A 16,861-nucleotide genomic window follows, 5' to 3' on the forward strand; every position below is an offset into this window, starting at 1 on the left:
AATGGTGTGTTAGTTTCTGCTTTATAACAAAGTGAATCAGTTATACATATACATATGTTCCCATATCTCTTCCCTCTTGCATCTCCCTCCCTCCCACCCTCCCTATCCCACCCCTCCAGGTGGTCACAAAGCACCGAGCTGATCTCCCTGTGCTATGCGGCTGCTTCCCACTAGCTATCTGCCTTACGTTTGGTAGTGTATATATGTCCATGCCTCTCTCTCGCTTTGTCACAGCTCACCCTTCCCCCTCCCCATATCCTCAAGTCCGTTCTCCAGTAGGTCTGTGTCTTTATTCCTGTCTTACCCCTAGGTTCTTTATGACATTTTTTTTCTTAAATTCCATATATATGTGTTAGCATACGGTATTTGTCTTTCTCTTTCTGACTTACTTCACTCTGTATGACAGACTCTAGGTCTATCCACCTCATTACAAATAGCTCAATTTCATTTCTTTTTATGGTCGAGTAATATTCCATTGTATATATGTGCCACATCTTCTTTATTCCACATTCTTGAGCTTAGGTGACTAGAGGAATGATGTTGCCATTTGTAGAGATAGAAATACACAGATTTGTTTTTTGGGGTATGAATTTGAGGGTTTAGTTTAGATATAAAGAGCTTGATGCTCACACAACATTCAGCAATGAGTTGAAAACGTGGCCCCAGAGCTTGAGTGAGACGCAGGAACAGGAGAGAAACTTGCGGACGTCATCTGCCTGGAGGTGAGGGCTAAGTCATACGCATGGCATCTATGAGCATATTCACAGGGTAAGTCAGCTCCACAGGCTAGTTCTTGATTCAGCCTGGATTCCACACCCATCCCTGGTACATGTTCTGAAGCTGATTTGTGATACTGGGTGTCCTCATTGGCCGATAGAGACACAGCAAGTGACCAGTGTGCAAAGAGTCCTTTTTCAGGTTCTTCCTGCAGGAATGAGAAGCCATGGCTGGGAGACAGATAAACTCTCTAACCAGGAGAAGAGGAGATGGGAGGGGCGAAGGTGGGCCCTAAAGTGTCAGCTTCATCTTAGCCTTTGGTGCTGGCAACTGAGCCCAACCTCTCCTGATGTAATCAGGCACAAAGTTTCAGAAATGAATTGAATCTGCTTAAAACTATTTCCCCTCCCCAATCCAGTGCAAATGAACTTATGTGGCCAGAGAGGGTCATAAACACATCATAAAATCTGACCTTTCCAAGAGGGGATTATCTGTAAATAACTGTGGTTATCCCCCTGGGGTACTAGGCATAAGCCTCGTGGAGGGGCTGAGAGGAGAGCGATTTCCTCCTCTCCCTGGGCATCACACTGAGAGGCAAATGGCAGAAGGGCTTTGCAGAGGCTCAAGTATAAGCCCCTATAGTCCTACACCCAGTTCTCTCTGGCATGGCTGCTGCTGCTTTGACGGGGCTCCCTCTGCTTTGCTGAGCAATGGAATGTGGCTACCGGGAAAAGAATATTAAGATTTCTGTTTCTAAATATGTCACTGGTGAAGCTCCTTTTAAAATATTAATTGTGGCAACGTTGGAAATGCATAAAAGAACTGACAATGATGCTTGCTCAGACCACAGAAGGTTTAATTTCAAAATGCGGTTTTGAATTATTTTATTTCTGCCTGTAAGCAATGGATTCATCAAAATCCTTTCTTCTGAATAAAAGAAGAGTCCTTAATGGTACCCATTCAGTGTCATTAATGTGGAGGAGGTGAGTGATATGAGAGGGGTCTATATTATTTATGATAAGCCAATTTGTGAGCCAAATGATTTCAACAAGGCCTTCCAGCTGATAGTGAGGATATAAAAGATACAGGGAAGAGGCAGTGGAAACCCACTGGAGTGGTTGCTAACAGATCCAGTCCCTTTGATTTCCAAGATAAGAAAGCATGTATCCTGTTTGTTTAAAATTTGGGTGTAGTGATCACCACACAGTTATTCAGTTACCAATGCCAATGAAACCTTTTGTTGTTTGCTAAATTGGTAGTTCATTTCCTCTTAATAATTTCCATCTAGTAATCCTAAATATATTAAGAACCGGAATCCTGGGATCTTGTGGCTGGGAGTTTCGTAAACCTAATGGTGTGAGCAAGATTGTAATTTCATTGAGAGTAGGGACCATGTCCCATGGTTTTTTCCCTGTAATTGATTTCTAATCTCAGAGCTTTTTTTTTTTTTTTCCAACACCAATACTCATAGGGCCTGGAAAAGCTTTGGTGCCTATAACGATATAAAGAATGTGGTGTAGAACATTCATTCAACAGGAGGAATATCACACTCAACTGGGTGAAAATTAGTTTTTGTGGGTACCGGTGAAAATATCTTAGATATTAACAATCTAAACTCTCCAAGGCTCAGACCAATGTGACAAATTAGTATTTATTTCATGGGTGTGGGGGAAGCAATTAGGGGGAAAAATTGTCTAGAAAAGCTCTGTGGGGAAGGGAGATTTTCATCATAATTTTAAAAAGGTTGAGAAGCACTGGCGGCTGGAGAGGAAGGAGCCCTGTGTTTTGGAATCAGAAGCAGTTTTTTGGAGTCTCCACCCACTAACTACCAGCATAGCTCCTCATGTACCTAAGCCTCAAGTCTTCATCTGTGAAATTGTGATCAGGTACAAAGAAGGGACCAACCTGCTCACTTCGCTAACATATACCCTTCACCTAACAGTGACTAGCATGAAATAAGCTCTTAATAAGAATTTATTGAATGAATGCTAAAGGAATGAATGATTCTCCCCCAAAAGGTTGTTTGATGATTAACTGATTGAGATGATGACTGCAAAGCTCTTAACTTAGTACTGGGCACATTTTAGGTGCCTAGTCATTGCGAGTTGCCTCTCTTCATCCCCTCCTCCCCGACTGCCCTGCACACACAGATTTCACAGATACAGACATGAGACCTAGACAGGGCAAATAACTTTCCTGATGTCATAGAGCAAGTCTGTGATCCTGCTGAGAATTGAAGCTGCTTCTGTCAGCTCCAATTGAGTCTTATTTGATTAATTATTATTATAATTATTTTCCTAGGACATTCAATGAGTTCTCTATATTCTTGGAAAGACAGTTCTTGTACCACTGAAGTATAATCAAACCATATCTAAATTGATTTCAGTGGGGCACCATCTGGATGCACGAAGCACACATTTACAGGCCTGGAGCAATAATGTAAGTGCTTTGCCCTGCCAATAAGAGGGTCTTGAAAGGGCTTTGGGGAAGCATTGTGAGGGGCAGACTGACAATGGCACTCTCTCCAGTGTAACGTGCAGACAATTTGAGAGGAGGGCTGGTAGGTACAATGTAAGGGTTTGGAAAAGCTAGGCATTCAGGTGGCAAGGAGCTGGGTAAATGAAGATGCACCATCCATACTCCAAGTGCTGAGTTTATAAACCTTGCATCGTACAGCAACATATTCTTCGAACTACCATAAACTCACAACATTAGGGAAGGTGGAATCTCCTCTAAGAATTTTCGAGCCATCAACTTCAGCAACAATTCAAGTAGTAAGATGTGAGTGCTCCTTTACCCTCCTGAAGATCCTGCTTCCTTCTCATTCCATTTTAGTATTTAGTAGCGCTTTATGCTTTTACAATTTTTAGTAAAGCAATTTGAAGGGGAGAGGCTATAACTTAGGCCCTTCACATACTCACACTGTTTTCCTACATTGCATATAGAAGATCTTCAAAAATGCATGTTGAACCAATGAATGTATTTATGGTTAAAGGGAAAAGAGGGCAGGTCTAACACTGATCACCTGTTATGTTCTCGGCACTGTACGATGCACATTACAGGTGTTATTTCATTTAACCTTTACAACTAATAAGTAATTTGCCCAATGTCATAAAATTATTAAGTTGCTGATACTGGAGTCAACTAAGGTTATTTCAGACTCCAAGGACTATGCTCATTAAGAAAAAAGAAATCTTTCAGCAGCCATGAGAATGCCCCCTAAAAGACCTTCCACTACAGGGAGTGTAATAGACCAAAGAGCCCAGCAGCAGTGACCAAAGACCCAGCTGCTGTTGTCAGTTGTACTCTGACAACTATCTCCACTTTTACACAGAGGCCATGTTTCCCATCGGCTGCTCTCCAGCCAGTAGCTGTGGGCAGCAGGGATGATAATGCTGGCCGATTTGGCTTAAGGACAAAAATTCCTTAGACTGCATGGTTCCACCCAACCCACCACCCAGTCCATTTTTCTTCCACTGGGGTCACACTTGCATCGTGATCTGATGGTTCTTCCAGCCTCCTCCCACTACCTTCCGGTTTTCACCTCATAGGCATTTGCCTTAATAAAGTGCTTGCACATTTAATACATTCTTGATGACTGCTTTTTAGAGGACCTGATTAACACAGTTCTAAATACTTTCTCCATCCCAAGCTACAGAGTTTCATAGCTTTAGTTTTCTTTTTTCATTTCTTTTGCTTTTATTTTTTATTGATCTTTAGTATTGTTTTCTTTGTTTCTATTTCATTAATTTCTGCTCTGAGTTTTATGATTTCTTTCCTTCTACTAACTTTGGATTTTGTTTGTTCTTCTTTCTCTAGTTCCTTTAGGTGTAAGGTTAGATTGTTTGAGATTTTTCTTGTTTCTTGAGGTAGGATTGTATTGCTATAAACTTCCCTCTTAGAACTGCTTTTGCTGCATCCCATAGGTTTTGGATTGTCATGTTTTCCTTGTCATTTGTCTCTAGGTATTTTTTGATTTCCTGTTTGATTTCTTCAGTGATCTCTCGGTTATTTAGTAATGTATTGTTTAGCCTCCATGTGTTTGTGTTTTTTAAGTTTCTTTCCCTGTAATTGATTTCTAATCTCATAACATTGTGGTCAGAAAAGATGCTTGACATTATTTCAATTTTCTTAAATTTACTGAGGCTTGATTTGTGACCCAAGGTGTGATCTATCCTGGAGAATGTTCTATGTACACTTGAGAAGAAAGTGTAATCTGCTGTTTTTGGATGGAATGTTCTATAAATATCAATTAAATCTATCTGGTCTACTGTGTCATTTAAAGCTTTTGTTTCCTTATTAATTTTCTGTCTGGATGATCTGTCCATTGGTGTAATTGAGGTGTTAAAGTTCCCCACTATTACTGTGTTGCTGTCGATTTCCTCCTTTTTTTTTTAATTATTAATTTTTTATTTATTTGGCAATCAATGAATTTGGAGATTTTTCATGTGCTTCTTGATAATTTGTATTTCTTTTTTAAAATAACAGCTTTATTGAGATATAATTTGCATACAGTACAATTTAAAGTATATAATTCAATGATTTTAACTATCTTCATATGGTTGCACAATCATCACCACAATCAGTTTTAAAACATTTTCATCACTCCAAAAAGAAACCTCTGATTTCCTCTTTTATAGCTGTTAGTAGTTGCCTTATATATTGAGGTGCTCCTATGTTGGATGCATATATATTTATAATTGTTATATCTTCTTGGATTGATCCCTTGATCATTATGTAGTGTCCTTCCTTGTCTCTTGTAACATTCTTTATTTTAAAGTCTATTTTATCTGACATGAGTATTGCTACTCCAGCTTTCTTCTGATTTCCATTTGCGTGGAATATCTTTCTCCATCCCCTCAATTTCAGTCTGTATGTGTCCCTAGGTCTGAAGTGTGTCCCTTGTAGATAGCATATATATGGGCCTTGTTTTTGTATCCATTCAGTGAGCCTGTATTTTTTGGTTGGAGCATTTAATCCATTTACATTTTTTTGTAATTATTGATATGCATGTTCCTATTACCGTTTTCTTAACTGTTTTGGGTTTGTTATTGTAGGTCCTTTTCTTCTCGTGTGTTTCCCACTTAGAGAAGTTCCTTTAGCATTTGTTGTAAAGCTGGTTTGGTGGTGCTGAATTCTCTTAGCTTTTGCTTGTCTGTAAAGGTTTTAATTTCTCTGTCAAATATGAATGAGATCTTTGCTGGTTAGAGTAATCTTGGTTGTAGGTTCTTCCCTTTCATCACTGTAAATATGTCATGCCACTCCCTTCTGGCTTACAGAGTTTCTGCTGAGAAATTAGCTGTTAACCTTATGGGAGTTCCCTTGTATGTTATTTGTCGTTTTTCCCTTGCTGCTTTCAATAATTTTTCCTTGTCTTTAATTTTTGTCAATTTCATTACTATGTGTCTCAGCATGTTTCTCCTTGGGTTTATCCTGCCTGGGACTCTCTGTGCTTCCTGGACTTGGGTGGCTATTTTCTTTCCCATGTTAGGAAAGTTTTTGACTCCAATCTCTTCAAATATTTTCTCGGGTCCTTTCTCTCTCTCTTCTCCTTCTGGGACTCCTATAATGCGAATGTTGATGTGTTTAATGTTGTCCCAGAGGTCTCTTAGGCTGTCTTCATTTCTTTTCATTCTTTTTTCTTTATTCTGTTCCATGGCAGTGAATTCCACCACTCTGTCTTCCAGATCACTTATCCGTTCTTCTAACTCAGTTATTCTGAAGATTCCTAGTGATTCCTTCTAGTGTATTTTTCATTTCAGTTACTGTATTGATCATCTGTTTGTTTGTTCTTTAATTCTTCTAGGTCTTTGTTAAACATTTCTTGCATCTTCTTGATCTTTGCCTCCATTGTTTTTCCAAGGTCCTGGATCATCTTCACTATCATTATTCTGAGTTCTTTTTCTGGAAGGTTGCCTATCTTCACTCTATTTAGTTTGTTTTCCTGAGGTTTTATCTTGTTCCTCCTTCATCTGGTACAAAGTCCTCTGCCTTTTCATTTTGTCTATCTTTCTGTGAATGTGGTTTTTGTTCCACAGGCTGCAGGACTGTAGTTCTTCCTGCTTCTGCTCCATAGCTTAAGTTAGTTTTCATCAAACATTTCCCCAATACACTCCTAATTTAGAAGAGAATCAACATGTGATTTTCATCCCTGGTGGCTTGTGGGGCCTGCCACAAGTATGAGATTTATGGGAAGCTTATGCTTCATTCTGTAATTACTTGTCCAGTGTCTGTCTTCACTATAAGATAACAAGCCCTGTGAAGTCATGGTCTGCAGCGGTCCTGTTAACTGCTATACCTATTGCCTAGAATAGTGACTAATGCATAGCAGGTGCTCAATAAATAAAGCCTGAATAAATGGGAAAAACACGTGTTTATTTTTATACTCCATTATGTAATCATATTTGTTTGATTTTTTAAAAGGAAAACTTATCCTTAGCCAAACTAGGTTTAAATGACGTTTTAAATATAATATTTAGCCTTTACTCTTAGCACATTAGCACATATCCTGGGGGTAAAAAAATATCCCTGTTTGAAAGTTATGAGTGAACTAATTTGCCCAAAGGTCAACATTAGGAAGAGAACCCAGAGCCTTCTAACTACTAGTTCAAGGTGATTTCCTTTCTAGGCACAATGTTCTTTTGTATTTATACCTCGCTATTACATTCCAGTTTGAGAAGTTTTTCTCCCACTTTGCCATTGTAGGCATTCCTATTGTAATTAACTACCCAATTTGTTATTTTTCTTTGTATACATTCTGTTCCCTGCTAACTTTTTTTAAGCTATGCCTATTCTGATTCTTACTTTTTAGTTTGGAGTATCTGGAAATTTGGGCAGGGAGGATTAGTGCAATCCTTGACATCATTGGGCATTTTCTCTTGTTTGTCTCTGAATCACTGAGCATAGATCTTTCACTCTGTCTTTGCTGAGGATGGAGTTTTGTTCTCATTAAATTGTGGAGAAATGCCTCTTTGTGGTGCAAGTGGGTCACGCTGAACAGTGGTGTTTAATTACCCTCCCTCTTCCACACAGACCCTAACACGTAGAGATGCTCAAAATGTTCTTGTCCTGTTTTAGCTGAGGTGAGCTGGATAGTGCCAACTCTATCCTTCTAACTCTGGCTAAAATTCTCAGAGACATACCTGACTCCCTTCCTCTCATAACACTTATCCGATCTATCAATAACTCCTGTTGGTTCTATCTTGAAAATGTATCCAGAAACTGATCAGTTCTCACCACCTTCATGCTGCCTTCCTGGAACTAGACCCATCTCCAGCTCGCATTATTGCAGTAGCCTCCCAGCTGGTCCCCCTACTTTCATCCATGTCCCCTTATAGTCTGTTTTCAATACTTTCAGGATGGAAGGCAAGCATATCACTCTGTTGCAATCCTCCACTGGCTTCCTAAAGAATCCAGAGCAAAAGCCTGAGTCCTTAGAGTAACCTCCAAGGTGCTACTTGACTCTCAGATCTCACTTTACTCTTCTCCAGCCACACTGGCTTCCTTTATATTTCTAAAAAATGGCAGCCGTGTCCAGCCTCAGGGATTTTTTTCACATACAGTTCTCTGCTTGAAAGGCTCTTTCCCCAGATATGTGCATGGCTCATTCCTTTACTTCCTTCAGGGTTCTGTTCAGATGTCGTTATCTCAGGGAAGGTTTCTTTGGTCATGCTATTTAAACTAGTAACCTCTCCTACTCGTGACACTCTTGATACCTTCCCTTTGTTTTTCATAAGTGTAAGCCTTACAATCACCTGAAAAACCACATATTTTGCCTATTTATTATTATTTTTAAATTACTCTCCTCTCACTATAATAAAAGATATATGAGGGCAGAAGTTTTTGATTGACCACTGCTGTATCCCTAGCACCTGGCATGCAGTAGTCATTCAGTAAATATTTGTTGAATGAAAGAATGAATGTTCTGCCTCCCCATTTATCATTCCATTCTCACCTAGAATATGAAACTGTTACCTGCTCTGTGAAGCCTTCCCAGCAATCATGACCAACTGCTTGTCCCCTCCTTTTAAATGGAGCACTTTGGATACACATTTTATAGCACTGATCTATGCTATAAATGTCCATGGCATTATTTTTTGTCCTAAACTATTAGCAACTCAAAGGAAGGGATGGTAATTTATTAATCTCTGTGCCCCTAGCATTTAGAACAATACCTGGCACATAACAGTCATTCAAGAAATATCCGTTGGTTGAATAAATTAATGAATGGCTGGTCCAAGAGAAACACAGCTATCAGCAAACATGTTTACTATTTCAAAGTGGTAGCTGGTGCACAATTATCATCATTGTTAGTGATAACAGCAATGATGATACCAGAGTCTTCCTTGAGACTGAAATGGGACATCTGCAAAATTTTCTTGAAATAAAATCTCCTTGATTGGGTTTTAGTTTCTTGGCTTCCATCTCATTATGGCAAATGATTAGAGGGCTGAAAATCAGTTCCACTGTCTAAGACAGTTTCCCATTAAATTGGAGAGCATGTCCTGTGAGGCAAGACTAGGAACCTTGATAAAATAGTCAAGATAAATCAGCATTATCAAGATTGAGCAAACATAAAGGCATTAACCATATTCCTAAGATTACTCAGATCTCACAAGAAAGGCAATTAGGTTAGTATGATCAGATTATTCTAGCAAGATTTTTCTCTTTTTGTGATTTTATTTTAAAGAGAGGCACTTCTCTGAAGAAACAAAGCTTTGGAGAACTTTTTCTGGTATTTTTCTATTCATAAAACAAATCTATAGGACTAGAAAACATATGCAGTGACATATATATTTAATGAGTGTTCAGAGTTGCTACTGCATAATAAAGGCCGGGGAGATGGAGTGTCATGTCACGAAGTGTTATGATACCACCAAGAACCTTAGAATATTTGGTAGAGTTGCTACTGTCTATGTGGCAATGGAAATGTCACGTTTATCTGCCAAAGGTTGGCAAATGGCTGGTGCAGTATTTTAGCAGAAGTGAGTTTTTTGTCTTTTCACAGTACTGTACTGTATTTATTGATACCTCAAGTTTACATCATCTGTTTTCAAGATGAATCATCTAGCTATCAGTACAGAAGTGAGCTTTTTAAGAGAGGGTAACAAGTGCCATTTTGATTTTTGTGTTTCAACAGGATCACATATTTATTTGGCTTTTGCAACTCTGGTAGTTGCTAAATTTCCCCCAAGAGACACCAAAATCTTTTCCTTTGCAAAAGACGATTCCTATGATTGGGTGAGGAAACACCAGAGCCCAATCAGGAGAAGAATTCTGTATTTTTTAATAGTGCTCTACTTTTCCAATTTCTCTTTATTAAAAATTCAGCTTCTGTTGAGTACAGAAAGTAAAAACATGCCACCTCACTGATGTATGTAATGAAGTGGTTCTGAAAACAAAAGAATAAACTGTGATCTGAAAATATTCCACCAAGTTATGAAAGCAGATGAGTCCTTGACAAGGGAATCAGCTATAAATTCAAGAAAAAATGCTTTGCAGACTTCAGTGGAGGCATTAAATCTGTATTTTGCAAAGCACAATTTGTGGTGTGTGTGTATGTATGTGTGTTTATATATCTATATCTAGACTATATATAGATCTTTGCTTCTCATATTAAAAAAATAAAGCCAAAGCAATACAGTGACAGTAAAAATGCCACCACAGATGGTGTGTCCATTCATGTGGATAAGTGTCACTGAGAAGACTGAAGCACACCCTGTGCTCTGTGTCACCCCTGCTGAGTGCCCAGCCCTCGAATGACTCTCTGCTGTTCCTGGTTGTACCTCCTGCATGTGACACTGCCTGTTCACCTCATGGTCTTCAGGCTTCATTTGCTCCAAAGAGGCTGTTCTTTTTCTGCTTGCTGCAAACCAGGTTGGATGGTACGGCTGTCGCTTCTCAGCAGTGACGTCCTATACCTTGGGTAGCTGCACGCCCTTGTCACAGTTCCTCGGCCCCTTCTGCTTGCCATTTGGCCACCCTTTGACACTGGAGCGGGTTAGTTCCCTGACTAATGAGAAGTGTGGCACGTAGGGAGGCTAATGAAGTGGCTCAGTACGTTGCATGTGAATTCTGAATGAAATTCTGGCACCACAGTCACAAGCTGCACTAAGGGCTGGCTTCTCTAGAGAAATAAAACAAGAGATTCTTTTAAAAGCTTCTTTTCTGATCTCTCAGCCTTCATGCCCCTTCTCTATTCTCACCATTCCTTTCTGCCTACTATTGCTAATCTTGCTAAAAACTCAGTTAAAAGAATATAATCCTCTGTTAAAAACAAGCAAAACAAGGCAAAAAACTATCTATTGTGATTGGACACAATCTAACCCCCTAAACCTGGCATTCAAGGCTCTGTACTAATGTGAATTATACGAATAGATCCAGCAGCTTTTAATCTCTGTGTCAATAAATGATGACAATGAGAACAATACTAATATGTGGTTTTATTGGGCCCTATTTATTATAAAGATCATTCACTTTGATGGTAATAAGTTCATTATTCTCATCGATCACATGAGGAAACTAAGCTTTCAGATGCTTACAAACAGAGCACTTTGCCTGAACATTTCTGAGGAGCACCATTTTGACATTCATTTGCAACATTTAAGGATTTTGAATAGTAACCCAGAGACATGAATTATATTATACTAGGCCAAGTTTCTCTATTCTTTGTCCATTCTTGTTGAGTAGATAGGATACTCTCAACTGATTACTTGGGCTTGTCTCACTCCCACGGAAATGCAAACAGACTCCGGGATATCCTCTAAGGGATGTCCTCATGTAGACATCCGAAGAAGATCATATCTATTGCACACTGAGGTCCCTGGAGGCCGTGGCATGGCTCTTATGATTTGATGTTTATAGCCAAAAGTAATTGTTTCAATATAATCCCGACCAGGACGTGGTATTATTATTTTTATCATTATCTTGCTAGAGCCATAAAAGGAGAAAGAGATGCTATGGAAATGGATACAGATGCTGTTGTCACCTTTTCTTGAGAAGAAAACAAGCAGTGATACTATTCTTGAAACTATGGCGTAATTCTGAGCCCATCCTATGCACTCAATAATTATCTGGGGAAGCATGGGAACATTTTCTCTATGTATTTAATGGTGATGAGCAGGTATCACTGTTGTCTGGAAAGCCATTATCTTACCCCAGCAAGAATGTTCTCAGATTCAGAGGTTTGACACTTCCTGGATCCAGACCATGGGATAAGTTTGGGTATTCTCATTTTGTCAGTTTCCCTGAACTGCTCAGTGTCACATGAACAAAAGAGAATGAAATAACCTGGGGACAGCTGAAGTGCTGCCTTCATGACTTCAGAATTTCTATCCCAACTGAGCGGCAAATGGAATCATGTTACTGGCCATAAAGAGGTTACTTTCATTGAGCATCTTCTACATGGCAGGCAGAAGGTAAGCTTCTTACTTCTTTAGCCCTGATTCTCCCACAAACCCAACTGGGTAGGAATGATTATCCCCAATCTACAGACAAGAATACCAAGGTCCAGGGAGGTTAGGTAAATTATTCAAGTTTATAGAAATAGTAAGTGACAGAACAGGATTCTAATCAGCTCTTCCTGACTACAGCGCCTGTGAGTTCTCTAACACATCACTCTGTTTCACTCTGTTTTGTAGTACGGATGTGAAGAGGTGGAGATGAATTGAGTCATGTGCTACACACACTTGATCTTCTTGACTTCTTTCAACAGCTCTAAGAGGTTAGTGTTACTATACCCATTTATAGATGAATAAACTGAGGCTTAGAAATTATGAATAAGTTGTATCCTAACTTTCTATACTAAGGGTTTTACTTGGTAATAGTTTCTAAATAGCTGTAGATTTCCACAGCATCCTGCCTGTGTTTTCACAACTTGGTTTGTGTGCATACATGTGGATGTTTTTGATTCTTTGAATCCCACAGAAAGGCGATCTTCCCAGGGTGGATAAAGAGTTTATGAAATAGGAGAAAATATGTAATTGGAGGGTAGTTGGCAGGGCCCCTTCTAAAGTATTCCTTGGGGGCTCAAAATTTGAATGTGCATTACTGAATATAAATCAAGTAGTCCTTTATTTTTTGCTTACTTATTTTTAATATGCCTTAGGTCTTCTCTATGAGGGAAAAAATAGAATGAGACAATAAATGCATGCTTCTTTGGAAATAGATTGTCAGCATCTACGTTTGAGTAAAGAATAAGCTGGTTCCTGAAAGACTGTTTTCCATAGAATGGAGTCTACCCTCCTCAAATCGGTACTTGAAAAAGGGACCTTTTCATCTGAGAGGCTGGTTTGTACTGTTGTTGTCAAGCAGCTTTTTACAGATGCTTCCACCCAATAGGAACTTCACCCAGAGTCATTGAGTTAACAGCTTGGCGGTCACATTGTGATTTATCAGTGATGTTGCTCCTCTGAGTGCAGAGCATATAAAAGGATGCTGTTGCATAGCGGCAATGATCATGGATAAGACGGACACTTCAGAAACCAAGATTCTTAGTAAAATAATAACGCTTTCTCTTCTGTACATGCCATGATGCAGTCTCATGGATAGTGTGGCATAAACTGTTTGAATACAGTTTAGCCTTTGTAAACAGCAAATGTGTTAGTGGAAATCCTGAGAGATTATTTGGGATGTTGGATTTTGTTTTATAGCATCTCACGGTCCTTATGCTCTGCATGAATTACTAGGTTGGGGGTTTAGTTTGGGGTTTAAAAAGATCAGGCCTTTTCTCTTTGCAGTGACATTGGATTATAGGCTGACCTCTGAATGTGCCTGAATAAAAGCAACTCCAAATTTGGGAGGATGACTGGATTATGATAAAGCTTTCAGGATAACTCCAAGCACCTCTACAGCAGCCAAAGGATTTTCAGGGCCACACCAACACACAGTAACTGGCTCTAATTCTTTTTTCTCTGGCTTAAAGCCTCTGAAGAAACTTAATAATTAAAGAGCTAAACCATCAGAGAGTTTTTAAGGACTTGCACATAACTGCTTGTTTTGGCCCCATCTAAATACCTGACGGGTTCCAGACAGAATGAAAAGGAGCAATGATCTAAAACGATTTTAAGACTAGGGTGTATATAATAATATCCTGGTTGCTTGTTTGGAATGCAGGAATTAGACTACAGAGCTGTAGATGGATCCATTAGCATGTACTTGCTGGTCAAGATTGTGGCACACCCAATCCCTTGAAAGAGACCCACCCATTTTTAAGCCACCCACAAATAGTTTCCTTGGTTTATTCAGGACTTCTGCCTACATGTACATGTTTTTCTCTTACAGACCACACAGCATGTCTTGTGGGTCAGGAGAAATATGGAGGATGTAACAAACACACTTGCTTCCTACTGGAATGTGTGTCTTCTGTCCAGATTTCCTTCAGTTACCAAAGTCTGACCATTTCAATTTCTCAGATGTAGTAGAAAAGGTTTGCTTGAGATACAAGTCAGGTTTGTTATAACCACTTCCAAAGGATACCTTTAAGTCAGGTGGCATTTGAGTGTATAATAATTGCTTTAATATACATTTGCCAAATAGATTTATTATTGCCATATTGAGTAATTTTCCCTATTGTGGAGAGGGATACAATAGTCTGAATTAGCCCAATCCTATCAAACAGGAGATTTTTTTGGTCAACTCGTCTTATTTGGATTCCTTGCTTAAGTGTGCTAAGTAGCTTTCTAAGATGGTCCTCAATTATTCCCAAGTCCTGGTATGCATGTCCTTATGTAACCCCCTCTTCTCTAGCATGGGCTGGGCTTAATGACTGGCTTCTAACAACTAGAATATAGCAACAGTAATGGGATATCACTTCTGAGACTAGGTTATAAACCTGTGACTTCCGTCTAACTGCTGCTCTCTGGCTATCTCATTCACTCTGATGAAGCCAGCTGCCATGTTGTGAGCTGCCCCATGGAGAGGCCCATGTGGCAAGAAGGTAAGTGTGGGCAGCCTCTGGCCAATAGCCAACTAGTCATAGAGGCCCTTAGTCTAACAACCTGCAAGGAACCAATCCTGCCAACAACTATTGAGTAAGCTTGGAGGTAGATCCAGCCCCAGTTGAACCGTGATATGACTGATACTTTGACTGTAGTCTTGTGAGAGACTCTGAGCGGGAGGACTTAGCCATATCCAGATGTGTAACTCACGGAAACTGTGAGATAATAAATGTGTGTTGTTTTAAGCTGCCATTTTTGGGGTGATTTGGTGTATAGCTACAAAAAACTAATATATGAGGCAAAGAACCAACCTTTCCCCCTCTCTCTTCTTTTCTCCCCCCCACCCTACCTCTGCTTTTTCCAATGTTGATTAAGCATCTTCTATGTGCCAGGCACCACGGTAGGTGTTTTGAATGCAGTATTGGACACGACAAATGTGATGGCTGCATTCACGGGGCTCATCTCTTGTTGAGGAGATAAACCCTGAACAAATGATCTAGTGAGTGACTTGATAATAAAAGCAGAGTACTTTGGAAACATGGCAGGGGGACTTGAATTATTCTGGGAGAGACTGGTCATCAGTAAGACTTCTTAAGCCATGAAATATGAATGGGGTGATTTTAATTTGATTTCCCATGGAGTATGCTCACTGGAAGAGAATTCTCTTCTCAGAAGGCATCCAGCCACACAGACACACCTATATTTCCATAATGTGATAATGTGGCATTTGAGAATGGAAACACAGTTGGCCCTCAGTATCCACAAGGAATTGGTTCCAGGATCCCCCGCAGATACCAAAATTTGCGGATGCTCAAGCTCCTTATATAAAAAGGCATAGTATTTGCATATAAGCTACGCACATTCTCCTGTATACTTTAAATCATCTCTAGATTACTTATAATACATGATATAATGTAAATACTTGTCAATACAATGTAAATGCTATGTTAAAGTTTTGCTTTAGGGAACTGTCTGGAATTCTCTTTTTCTGAATATTTTTGATTTGTTGTTGGTTGGATCCATGGATGCGGAAGCCATGGATATGGAGGTCGACTGTATCAGCCGATATCGACTGTATCGGCCATCTGCCGATGCTCAAAAGTTTTTCTTGGTTAAATAATTCTTGTTTGCGTGTCATCTGACCTATTTTTTAAATTAAATTTATTGCTTGAGGGCTCGTCCCCTTGCACTGCCCTCACCACCTCCAGGTAGTGTGTCTCTGCATTTTAGTAGGAAATTTCTATAACTATTTGTTAAATTACAAATAGCTAGGAACTTGAGAGTGTTGCTTGAGAGTGTTACAAGAGCAGACATGATTGTTGATTATTTCTATGCTTTTTTTTTTTAAAGGAAAAAGAAATCCCCAAAGTTCAACTGATAGTGATTATGAAGGCCACTTCTATCAAAACACACAGTTGAATGATATGAGGATGGCAACTTGTATGTGTTTATTTTCGTCAAACTCAATCTGCAATATCCTTATCAGCTCTCCCAACATTCCTAGGCCCTGGAACTCCACAAAAAGGTCAGTGTAAAGGGACACCAAAATTTAACTTAAATTTGATAATCCTTAGAATTGTTATGATAAAAGGGCTTAGAGTAATGTAGATGGATGTGTCCAGTGCTATAGGTGATAAATGACTGTGATGAAGGTGATAAAAAAATGAAAAAGATGGGAGTTTATTCAACTGGGGGACAAAGGATGTTTTTTATAATGAGGGAAAAGGACAGAAATTAGTTGGTAATGTAGAAATCATTGCTGAAGACCAAGGCTGTGAGTGTTCAAAGTTGGATATAATAATAAAAGTTGCAATGCTTCCTCAAAGTGATCTGGGAGGCAAGCGTGGAGGAGACACTAGGGCTGGTTCTTACAGTCATCTCTGGGTTAAGCAAATAAAAAAACAAGATGGGATCCACAGTTTCAGATTAGGATGGTTTCCTTGGCAGACTTGTGTGCAGTGTTTCTGACAGTAGAGAAAAAGGGTGTGCAAGAGGAGAGGGAAAGTAGAATCAGTATAGATATAGATGCCAGTATAAGCAGACCTCCTCCCCACGTTTCTGCCTAGTAGCTGATAAGATCTCCTCTGAATGCTGGCAGGTTATTGCTCATAGAGAGGACTGAAATATGAATATAATTAGCCTATAACCATATGAGGACAATAGAAAGCAAGATGGTGTTTTTAGAATACCGAAAATTCTAAAGTTCC

At 39.4% G+C, this 16,861-nt stretch overlaps 1 long non-coding RNA gene across 1 annotated transcript in view; it reads left to right on the forward strand.

The window, feature by feature from the left end:
* The first annotated feature begins 3,101 nt into the window (after nt 1-3,101).
* LOC113621321 (uncharacterized) overlaps nt 3,102-16,861 on the forward strand; it is a 40,649-nt gene continuing 26,889 nt past the window's right edge. Inside the window, exons 1-4 of the long non-coding RNA XR_003433121.1 lie at nt 3,102-3,156; nt 11,959-12,134; nt 12,357-12,439; nt 16,005-16,179. This is a non-coding gene — a long non-coding RNA (uncharacterized LOC113621321). The remainder of the gene's footprint in view (nt 3,157-11,958; nt 12,135-12,356; nt 12,440-16,004; nt 16,180-16,861) is intronic.

The sequence above is a fragment of the Aethalodelphis obliquidens genome, unplaced genomic scaffold, assembly GCF_003676395.1.
Source record: "Aethalodelphis obliquidens isolate GAN/ISIS:26980383/991018 unplaced genomic scaffold, ASM367639v1 scaffold8, whole genome shotgun sequence".
In the NCBI taxonomy this organism is placed as follows: Eukaryota; Metazoa; Chordata; class Mammalia; order Artiodactyla; family Delphinidae; genus Aethalodelphis; species Aethalodelphis obliquidens.